An 11971-nucleotide genomic window follows, 5' to 3' on the forward strand; every position below is an offset into this window, starting at 1 on the left:
GAGAAGTAATGAAGGGCTTCTTGTACGCTGGAATATATTACATGTCAGGGGATTTAATGAGGATCAAGCTTGAGTGGCTGAGTAAGGCCGGAGGAAAGCTTCTAGAATTTCCAAACTCTTAAAATACTTTTGTGGCTGACAAAAGGAGGCCCATGTAAATCTTTAGCTGAGAAAAGCTGTACGACTTGAATGTACGTTTATTGGAGTTCTAAAATCATCTGTCTGCCAAAAACTGAAAAACTTCAGCTTAGCAGAGTAAAGAGTTTTGCTTATAAGATGTTGAGCCCATTGTGCTTTCTTGTGCACTATTTATGAGCGCTGTTCTTGGGTGGTTTCAAACAAAACTCCATACGAGGAGGCGGAGTCTTTACCTTTGCAAGAGGAAATATATTTTCCTAGCCAAGAAAAGACATATCTAGTAAGGAACTGATTCCAGTATATATGCAAATGCGCTTTCCTTTTCACAGGCATATTGCAGATTATCTTGGTTTTTGCAGGCAAAAAAGGTAGGAAAGAACTGGATTGGGATTTCTTCTCAAATGGCAGTCTGGATAGGGGCCAGAGAACACATATGATACGATACTTCAGAATCAGTCTTGAAAGAATTTTAATCAACTTCTAGCTTTTTTTTTTTTTTATCTGATTGTTGTCAGTGCTGTGCTTATGCTTGTAAGCAGGAGTTTGTCAAATACTAGACCCCCCCAGTCTTGCAATGTAGGATACACACAATTGTTTATACCACACAATAAGCATTTGCTATCACAATGCAGGCAATAGCTTTGACTACAGTTAAAACAAACTGAATTTTTGAAGAAGAGCAGGAAAATATAATACGAATCATAAGTGAAAAAGGTTGTGAAAATAAGGGTATTGCTTAAATTAGAAATCTAAAGGGTTACAATAGTTCATGTCACTTAAAAATAGGAAGAATTTAGTGAACTGTGATAAAATAATTGCCTTAACCTGCTTTACCTCCATTTTGGAGGGGGATATTTCATCAAACCTGATCAGTCACCGGGAAGGACTCACTGCAGTGCAGCTGGCTGGGCTGAAGTATCCCTCAGAGGTACACCTGGCCCTCTCCGAGCAGGAAGGCAGGGAACAGCATAAAATGGCTGGAAGAATTGAAGCCATCAGCCAAACAAAAGTTACATACAAGCCAAGCAAATCTGAGTCATGGTTTTGAGGGTCTTCTAAGAGCTGAATCCAAACACAAGAAATTGATGTCATCTGAAGCTGCTTGACTGAATGAACAGCAGCTAAGGACGTGCCATGGAAGCACATAAGCAAGCCATGAAGAAGCACTTTGAAAGAATTTGTGTGCCTGACCTGAAAAGAGAGGGTTCTATAGACCAAAGAGTTTGACCAGTCTCCTGTAACATCCAGGGCATCTCTGTGTATGTTCTCTTTAAATAAACCTTTTTATACTGAAGCAATACCTGAAGCTACTATGGCAGTATCTATATATTACAAAAAAAAAAAAAAAAGTAGGTGCAGATGACTTTAATATTGTGTTGAATATGCTAAGAATAGCAAATGCTAATATTTCAGAGAGAAAGCGAGTCGCTGGAGGAGTCAGGAATCTTATTCCTGTTCTCCGAATTGTGCATTGAGCTCCCTGCCTCCTCTCAGGTGCTGACTGCGCTAAGCGTTGTGTTAGCAAACTGTGTGCTTCAGGGTTGCCAAGTGTATGGATTTTATCTCTATTTATATGAACAAAGAATGGAAGAGGGAGGGTGCTTTCCGGGGAAGCAATTTTTCTGTGAAGCAGTCTGGGGAACAATGATCTGTCAACGTGGTACTTTGCCTAAAAGGCCAGTGATATCCTTAGGCGGGGTGTATCTAGTAGGACAGAAAATGTAGGTAATATCTCCTTGTGTTGTGCCCAAATATTATACTTAATTCTGTTGTTCAGAATTCAAGGAGCAAACTGAGAGATGAGACAGAGGATTAGAGGTGAAACATGAAAAACATTGAGGGATTGAGAATGCATCTTGAAAATCTCAAGAAAAATCTTGTTTGGCTTAACAAAGAGTAGGCAGAGAGAGCAAGGGGGGGGGGTTGGCCTTTTTTTTTTTTCCTTTCAGAGACACTTGTGTGGAGAATAGAAATTTCTTTAAAAGGTTCATTGGCTCATCTTTGTGGCTGAACAAATCCAGACCATACGTTTTTATTGATGTAATTAGACAAGAGTTGTTGGTCCTAGATACAAACTGGATTTCTCAGCAGATGCTGTAGTTAAAACACAAGTTAATTCCGGAGTGGTCTATGTTGCACTGGAGATCAGACTAGATGTTTCTGTGCCGATAATCTGTGATGTGTCGAGTAACATTCAGGCTGTTGGTTATAGATGCCCAGCTCAGCTATTGCACATTCCTTCTTTTCTCGACTGTAGAGGCCGGCAGGCTCTGGTAGCACTGCGAAGTACGTAGACTGAATCCCTCATCGCTTTTGTTGTCTTGGCTGCCATAGTGTTGGTAAGACTGCAGTGATGTTACAGTAAACGCTGCATGTGTGAAATAAATGTATGAATAGTCTGAATACAGGGAGGAAGAAGATCCAAGAAGCGTGTATGCGTGTCATTCTCTAAGAAATATTTAGGATCTTCCTTGGTTTAGTTGACTAATGGTTAAATCATGATAGTAAATCTTATGTTCCTAAATGAAATGCAAATTAAAAATGCACGTGTTGGAAATGTTGACTATTGACAGAGTTGCAGTATCCAGGGTTTGTTTTTTTCCATACCTTAGTATTTTCCTACTTCATCTTCTGTCTGTCTCGTTTTACTTGTTATAGCCTTTTTAGGAAACAATATCCCAAATAATGATGCATAAATTTTGCTTTCATTGGTTGGAATAATGAAGGCCAAAGATCTTTCTTCAATTAATAACTTTTTGCAGTGTTTTCCTTTAAAATTCTTTGACAGTCTTTTTGACCGCTAAAAGTAGATGAAAAATGGCCAATTTGTTAAGTGACTGCTGAGGGAAGGAATTTCCCACGCTCCAGCCCCATTTCACTTACATTTGAAAAAACCCCACACCAAAACCAGCCCACGCTCACACAGTAACCTCCTTCCTAGTTCCTTTCCATAACTTTAAAACAATGCGCAAATACAAATGGATTCTATGAAACAGGTAAATGTAAGGGAGGGTAGGCAGATCGCTGATTGCCGTGAAAAAGATTCAAGGCCTTACCTGCACCACCAGGTTTCCTCACCATTCTTAAAGTCAGTATTTTCCATGTTTGTTGCCTGTATTTACATAACCAAACCAAAACTCATGCTATGCAGCAGAGTCCTGATGGCTTTTATTGTCACCTGATGTCTTATTTTTCCCCTTCCTAACTGCTTCTTTTAATCCTGAAGCAAAATTATAAACATGTATTTCCTCCAGGATAATGGTGTACCCAAAGTTCAGCCAGCTCTAAAGCCTGAGCAGTCTGTGGGCTGGTCTACAACCTGGTCAGACCCCTCGATGGATTACGGCTCCTCACAGTTCTGTAGGCTTTCCTCTTCTTCAAAAAGAAACTTATATAGGAACATCAAATGAGGAAGCTATGAATTAGATCAGTCACCCTGGTTCTTTTCCTTTTTTCTATTTTTCTAGTTTTTGTCTTTTTGTCTTTAACGTGGCCTATCTGCAGCCATCGCTATCAACATTCTGCTGTCTCCCTAGCTTTGTGGCCTAGAAATGTAGGACAAAATTTGTACAGTTTTTCTCTTCCGTTCCTTTCTTCTATTGACTGCTGTCATAAACTAGACCTTCTGGAGAGCTGTCACTGGTTTGCTTATAGTTTTAGATCCAAATACAGAATTTCATACCTCCAAAAAGAGATCCTCTCCTCAGTCTCACTGTCCTCTGTGCTCTCCCTTGAAGAGGGGTCCAAACATGCATAAAGGACAAAATGAGCTGTACCAAACATGTCATGTGTACTATGAATGGTTTTATGCTTTACCTGCTAGTTTATTTAGTTTTGGGTTTTGCTGTGACTTTTCCTTCTTCCCGTTTATTTGACTTTAGCCAGAAGCAGAAATATGTAGCACTTACAAAAAAAAAATCAGGAAATGTTTCAGTTTTTGCTAAGGATCCTAAAAAGCCTCAGCAAATAGCCACACCTCTTTGTTCTGAAACCTAAACAAAAAAATTAGTGGCTTCTACTACTGAAAATAGGTCTTTTCTAAAATACATGGCATCCCGTTGTGGGGAGGGAGGGGGAAGCAAGTGTTTTAAAATAGTTTGTTTCCCTGGGAAAAAGCTGCAAGCGGTTTGTATCACAGAAGAAAAAAACCTCTCCAAAAAACAAAAAAAAAAGCTTGAAACTATTTCTGGTTTTATGTGTTTGGAAGAGAAGGCTAAGATCTATTTTACCTTAGGGGACCTTGTGGTGTCCTGTGGTAGATGGTGTCTGGGATTTTTGCAGTTACGCTACTTTTAGACAGAACACTGTTCACTGTTAGTGATTATGGTCCCTTTTTCTGGCGTATCTGATTGTGGTAATGTTTCATGGCCAAGGCCAAGCACTTAGTCAAGCCAAACAACTCTGGAAGAAAGAAGCGGTGTGGTGACTTGTGGCTGACACTCTTTGCTGGAGCTCTCTAGCCCGTTTCCCATCGCTAACCATCATGAGGCTGACTTGCAGCAGTCCCTGAGATGGGCAGCAGTGACAGCTGGATGAAGCTGAAGTGGATCATTGCACCGTAGGTTGTTATTTCCCCATTGCGAGTTTTTAACTACGTGCTTGGTATAGGGACAGGAAGGTCAGGGACAGGAAGGTTCAGCCTTGGGTTCCACAAGGATATGGGCTGCCTAATAAACACTGAGGGTTGAAACAAGTCTTAACTATCAGCCTCTTTTAAAACTCTGGAACTTTAACCATAATTTCCTCAAGACAAACAGAGAAAATTGTGGTCAAAGCTTGGTGTATTTTTTTCCTTTTATTTGAAGGAGTTCTGCCTTACATGGAAGTTTCTCAGTTTTAGTTACTTGGCAAATGTGAAGCATGATTGCTTTCTGTGCAAAAAATAAAAAGGCACCCACAGTTCCCACTTGTATAACTATGAATGAGAGATGCTGCAGGTTTCTAGCTTTGTTCAGCCTATTTCCAGCCCTCTTTTTTTAAGAGAGAGCCACGTCATTGCTATCAGATTGGACTCTCTTATCTCATTGTACTGGGACTGAAGGAGGAAATAAGACAGTAACTGGCTGTCTTTAGTCTCAGTACGGGTGCCCTGTCATGTTGGAGCTCTTGGATCCAGGATTTCCTCTGGTCATGCTGCCATTTGTAAAATGTAATGTGTCATCTTTGCAGAACCAGATATACTGGAGGATTTCTCTTTGTTCATCATGACCACAGTATATCTCTAAAAAAATGGAATCTCAGCTACTACTGTTATAAAGGATGGGTGGAGTCAATATCATCCTCAAATGGGATTCATGGTTCAGTATAGCCAATCTGTGAAGAAAACACGTCAGAGGATTAGAGGTGAACCACAAGCCCATTACTTACCTGCGTACTGGCAGGTGGTGCATACTGCATAGCTAATAAAGCGGGGAGGAGCAGAGTCCACCTATGGGCCATTACTGTACTCAGCACTTCGACACCACAGTGATGGCCATGCTAGAACTGCCGGTAGGAAAATAGTAAATCTTTCTGCATATAAAGTATACTTCAGAAGCCTGGTTCAAAGACCGTATTGGGTTTATGTGGCAAGATTTTGGTAGCAGGGGAGGAGGGGGGCTGTAGGGGTGGCTTCTGTGAGAAGAGTTTAGGAGCTGCTCCCCTGTCAGACCTGCCGCTGCCCAAATCTGAGCCCATCAGCAACACTGATGGAAAAATGTGAGAGAAGGAATTGTGCAAATGCCAAGGTCAGTGAAGAAGAAGGAGGAAGAGGTACTCCAGGTGCTGGAGTAGAAATTTCCCTGCAGCTCATGGAGAAGACCACAGTGAAGCAAGTGGTCCTCCTGCAGCCCATGAAGGAACACGTCAGAGCAGATATCCACACTGGAGCCTGTGGAGGACCCCATGCCAGAGCAGGTGGATATGCCCTGAAAGAAGCTGCAGCCCATGGAGAGCCCATGGAGAGGAGCCCATGTAGGAGCAGGTTTTCCAGCAGGAACTGTATCCCTTCAGTCTGTTCCTGAAGAACTGTATCGCATGGAAAGGACACATGCTGGAGAACTTTCCGAGAACATGGAAGGTTCTTGAAGAAGTGCAGCCTGTGGGAAGGACCCACGTTGGAGAAGTTCATGAAGGACTGCATCCCATGGGAGGAAGCCCATGCTGGAGCAGGGGAACAGCGTGAGGAGGAAGGAGTGGCAGAGACAAGGCGTTATGAACAGACAACAGCCCCCATTCCCCACCCTCCTGTTCAGACAGGCATGAGTCTACAGCGTGTCCTACCTGCCAGCCCTGGAAGGATGTCTCAGAAAATCTATGGCATCTCAGATGGGACTGGATGCACTGGATTGTGTGAATAACTGAATTGATCCCTAATGGATTCCAGACAAATCATGTAATTGGAAAACATCCATATGAAGTAATACGACTCAAAAATGTAGGGGGTCCAGCAAAATTAGGATCTATTCCAGACACATTGGTTCTGAGGGATAATGCTATATGCAGGTTACCACCGTGTAAGAGCACTGGAAATCGTCTGGTCTAGGGAATGTTTTACGTACTGTGTCATTGTGGCACTTGTGATGTTGACTATAATTTTCCATACTTTGGCAGTGCACAGAACTGGAACATACTCCTTGTTCAAGAATCAGAAATAGTGAAAGGATCATTATGTCTCTACCCGGATCTCGTTGTTTAATCAGTTATCCCTTTGTTTAACCTCAAGATTAGAGGTAATGGCTCCTTAATTCTGAGAAACAAGCTACTTTGGGAATCTCAGTGTGGAGTCTAGCTTCAAGTTCCCGCTTAATAGGCCAAAACCTGGTACATGAAAACTCAGGTAAGAGTTTTTAAACCATCAACACAGAATAAAAAGCATAAAGTAACATGGCAGCCCAGTGGATTTGCTACTGAAGGACTTTGACAAGAGTTTCTCTTTTCTTCATTGCAATTTTAAACAGTTTGGAAGTAAAAAATTCGGGTTTTTTTTTATTTTCTAAGATGAGCCTCAAATCTTTTTCATCAAACATCAACAGCATTCCGAACTGAATTATTTTCTTGGCAACATCTCCACTATTATTCGGAGGAATATCCTATGTCCGTTCCACCCACCAATTTTTAGGTTCTGTGTTCTCCTGAAATTTCCAATTGGCACTGACTTTGTTTTAATAACTGAAAAGAGAGAAGGGAAAAACACAATACAAAAAACATTTCTTCCGATACAAGTTATTAGATATAAAATGAGTAATCTCTTATGAGAAAAACAGTACAGTATTCTTTATTAGCAGTAAAGAGAAGAGTTCCATTCTGACTTACCTGGCAAAGTTTGGAAAATTGCAACATACTATTTAACCACTCATAACTTCTCCCTGTGCAGCCTGTAAAAGTTTGCTCTGCGGATAAAGGCCAGGCTTTCTTCACTGTAAGCTTTTCTCAAGTAATATTGTGAAATTCTTGACAGCATTTTTGCTTTCAGCGTTCCAGGCCCTGCAGAAGCTTCTCTCACTTTAAGGATGAGAATATCTTCTACGTTGCTTTATCAATTATTTCATGACTACTCTGAATGAGAGAAGAAAGCATCACCCAACTGACATATGAAACAAAAGAAAAATCATCTAACTCATTGGTTGCAAATTGGTGGTCTAGATTGTCTTTTCAGAACTGCAGTTTTACTTACAGAGGAGTAAGTAAAATACTCTTACTGCATCCAAGCTCTCTTTTACCGATTAAGGAGAAATAGTGTAACTTGGATCCTGGTTTTAAAAGTCTAATGTGGCATGAAATAAATAGCTCTCATGACAGCACAGAACGGAAAAAAAGAAAGATGATTATTAAACTGTGTGTAAAAGTCATCTTTAGTGCTCTATTGTTGTTTTGGCTTCGTTCTGAGACGTGGAAGGATACAGAAAAGCCTAAGCATGTTTCTTGGCTGCTCTTCATAAGCAGTGAGCCCTGTGAAAAGTGAATGTGGAAAACCCCACAAAATTCATGATTTTGCTGAAAAATTAAGAGCAGGAAAATGTTGCATGGGACAAAAAAAAAAATGTTTTTCTGTGGTTTTTTTGAAAAGCAACAAGCAACACTGGTGAAGAGGCCAAGGGGAGGTAGTTTCAGAGGGGCATAATACCTTTTGTATTGTTTTGGGATTTTTTTCTCTTTTTTTTTTTCTTCCTTTTTTTAATGCATGAGACAGCAGCAATGGGAGATCCACCTGTTAGTGTTCCACCTGTCAGTACAACTTGGTTCTAATCTGAAAGTTGCCTTTTTTGCGGCAGATCAGACTGCTTCCTTCATCTGTGTAATGCTTGCTTCTCCTGAACAAGCACTAATTACCAGCACATTACCACCAGCCTAAAGAAGTTTGAAATGCAGTGCCCACACAGCTGAGAATGTGCCTATCTTTATAAAGGTACCCTCTCTGGATCATACCTCAGTTCTACAGACCGCAGAACATTATTGACCCTAATACCTTTGGCTACTATGAAAAGTATGATCTGCGGGCATAAGTGGTTTTCCTCTTGTAAATCTGACATAGTCTTAACCTGTTCTTCACTGGGGTGCATTGCATGTTGATCTGTTCTCTTCGACTTTGATGAAAGAGAGTAAGTGCGCCTTGATGAAACAAAAGATATTATTTGGGATTAAAAATTTTGCTTAACTGATTAGAAAAGAAATCTTAACTGATTAGGAAAGAAATTTTCCTGTCTTTTATGTAAGCACTTCAGAAACCTTTGTGTACCCAAATTGGAGCTCTGATTTGAGAATACACAGGAGAGAGGAAAATGGGGAGGTTGGATTGTTTTCTACATTTGGGAAAGCATTACACTGAAATTTTCTGTTGTTTTAACATGATCAAATACCTTTCACAAAGAGAAATCAGTGCTGCTAGCAGTTGACCTAAGATTAATGTCCAGTTTGTTTTTAGGTTCACATAGCTATCCAATGAGAAACTTGGACTAGACCTCTAATTGCTGCACAGAGATGTAGCCCTGTGTCACTCCAAAAAAAGAGGATCAGATTTTTCCTCTGATACTGACATAAAAGTGGCCAATGAATATTGCACTCTCAGGTCTGAGGGCAAATTTTTTTGGCCCAGATATTTTCTGAGTGGATAAAATATGAGAAAGTCTTTGTGTAGCTGGTGCCTTGGGTTTTGCTTTTCAGAAAGTGTTTTATTTCCCTGGCATGCTTTCCGCAACATCTAGTGAACATCGGTGGAGCCTGAAATAATGTATCAAGAAGAATTTTCTTCCTGAGATGAGGCTGCTCTAGTTGCAAGGCATTCCCAAGTGAGCTCCCTAATGAGTGATAGATGGGAAAAATAACAGGAAGGATCCTTAAATGTTCCAAGTTTTTGCATGAAAAATGATAAATTTTTTTGGATGCTATGTTTGGTACCTAGCCTAGAATTCTCCTACATTTTGATAGTGGTGCCTTCAGAATGACACAGTGAGTCATAATATTTGACATTTGGGGAGATTTTTTACTGGATCTCTAAGCACTTGTCAAGACTGTTCAGAAGAATACTTTAAGAAGAATTATCATTTCCTTTGAGAGTTTGTGAAACTGTTCTTATTTTTTTAAAGCCTGTTTCCTTTTCTACAAAACAAACAAAAAAGAAATAGAAACTTCAAAAGTACGTATTGACCATTTTTAGTGAAAAGACAGTTGAAGGCATCTATCCACACTGTTTTCAGTTATTAAATAGTCTTCCAAAAAGATTTCCAGCTTTAGATCATTGAGTTCTTTTAATCTCACCAGCCAGTTACTTTTTTTTGCATGTTTGTTTTCACATAAGATTCGTAACACACAAGGAGGAACACCAAGACGATGAACTGGCAGTTGTCCAGGCATTGCAGCAAGTCCTGACCCACTCACATTCGTGTCTGCCCAAAGGCCGAGGGAGTCGCTTTGCTTGTTACTATTTGGGAGGGTGGTGGGCTGCGGATTTGGGGATTGCTTAGTAAGCAGACCTATCTCCAGTTCTGCCACCTCAAAAATGTCTTAACAGCTGTCCCCAATGACAGCTGTGTTCATGTTTGTAAGATTTGAACGTCTCTAGTTGCTTTTGAGGAGTAACAAAGTACAGTGACAAACCTCAAGTCCAGTGAACCATCTGTTTCCTTGGTTCCCGTGGATTTGCAGCGTTCCATTTCGTTGGCATGTCTGCCTTCCTGAGCTAGATATGTTCATTACTTTGCCCAAAATTTGTCCAGGACTGTAAAAAGACTTGGTAGTATTTAATAGTGCTGGCTGCCTGGGATTCCTTGGCTCCAAATGGAATTGATTGTCTTATAACTGATACAATAAACTGTCCGCTGCAGATTGCCATGCCACACTTCTCCGGTATTGCCAAACCCAGTCCACTCAAAGTCGTGAGGGTACCTATGGCACACGAATACAGGGTTTGTGCTGGTAGCACCCTCTCTCGTGCCTCCAGGGCATGTCTTCTGGCTATACCTTCTCATTTATGCTTGACTTCTCTCAAAAGCAGATATATTAGATGCTCTATGTTTGAACCAAACAACAACAACAAAAAAAGAGTAATTTTTGCAAATACATATTATACTTTCATTCTAATGATGAAGAGTCAAAGAAAGAGCTATGTAGCTTGTACTGTAGGGAGGCTGGGGATGTGGGAGAAATAACCTGAAGGAGTGAGCTGGGGGTGTTAACAACTTAAACCATACCTGTCATCACCAGAGTTACCTTCAAAATTGTGCGCTCAGTAAGACTGATAAAAGACGGGTGGCATTTTCCATCTGAATTTTGACCTTCGTGGTTTGCTTGGCTTGTGTTTTCAAGTGTTTCTCTGCAGCCACTACAGTTAGAAACGTAAGGATTTTTGAAAACAGTTTCTCCCAAGACAGGTGGAGCTGCAGATTCATGAAAATACTGCGAGAACTTTGCTAGCCCACCAGTGCCTCCCACGTTATCCTTTTCCCCACACTATCCACATGGCTTGTTGCTCATGTGATGGTATGTATTGTGTAAAGGCACACAAAATATGCATAACCTTGAAACCCTGCAGATGGGGTCTTCTGCTGTAGCTGCATAGGAGACATTGGGACTGTAGCTCTTGGGGGTTTGCATGTTGAGAGTACCTGACCTTTGCTTTTCCTGCAAGGCTTTGGGAGGTGTGGGTTAGGTTTCTGTTGGTTTCTTGGGAAGGCAAAGATTTCTGTGGTCTTTGGCTGGATCTCAAATCCTGGGGTACTGAAGTGTGACCTAATAATTTAGGACTCAGAGAAGGGTGGTATTTACATAAACTATCTGGGTTTGAACATTCTAGAACTATTAATTATTAAAATTTATACAAATCCAGGGAGGTGCATGGCATATAACCCACCATACCTAGAAACAGCTGAGCTGAGCTTACATGTGAAGGATTTTTTTCTGAAAAGACATCATCTCCTGTGAGCACAATAGAGCTAGTACTTTTCTTATAAATAGTGAATGTTTTATAATTACATGCAGGCCTAAAGCTGGTTCCGATTATTGAGAGTCACAGAGGTTTGGGAGAGGAGGGTTTGTGGGTTGTTGTTCTTTTCCAGAATGATGTCCAATCAGCTTCTTTGGCAGAGTATTAACTATGGCTAAAATATATTTCAGTGTGAAAATGTTATGGTCTAATGAGCAACTTCGCTTTTGTGTCACTTTCTTGCTTTGATATAAGAGGTTCTGGGTCAGGAACTGCCCATTTGATCCTTCGTCTGTCTACAAGTGGAGTTTAGATGTCAGTACTTTTTATACCAGCCTTTCAAATTCATGTGATAGGAACAGTACTGTCACTATAGATCAAACGAGCCCAATTTAATGAAGTCTCACGTGCCCTCACAAGCAGTATTGTCGCTTC

At 40.7% G+C, this 11971-nt stretch overlaps 1 protein-coding gene across 1 annotated transcript in view; it reads left to right on the forward strand.

Annotated features, from left to right (window-relative positions):
* SLIT3 (slit homolog 3 (Drosophila)) overlaps window positions 1–11971 on the forward strand; it is a gene marked incomplete at its 5' end in the record, with an annotated part of 473057 nt that overhangs the window by 422602 nt on the left and 38484 nt on the right. The window lies entirely within an intron of this gene.

The sequence above is a fragment of the Charadrius vociferus genome, unplaced genomic scaffold, assembly GCF_000708025.1.
Source record: "Charadrius vociferus isolate BGI_N301 unplaced genomic scaffold, ASM70802v2 scaffold108, whole genome shotgun sequence".
Taxonomy (NCBI): domain Eukaryota; kingdom Metazoa; phylum Chordata; class Aves; order Charadriiformes; family Charadriidae; genus Charadrius; species Charadrius vociferus.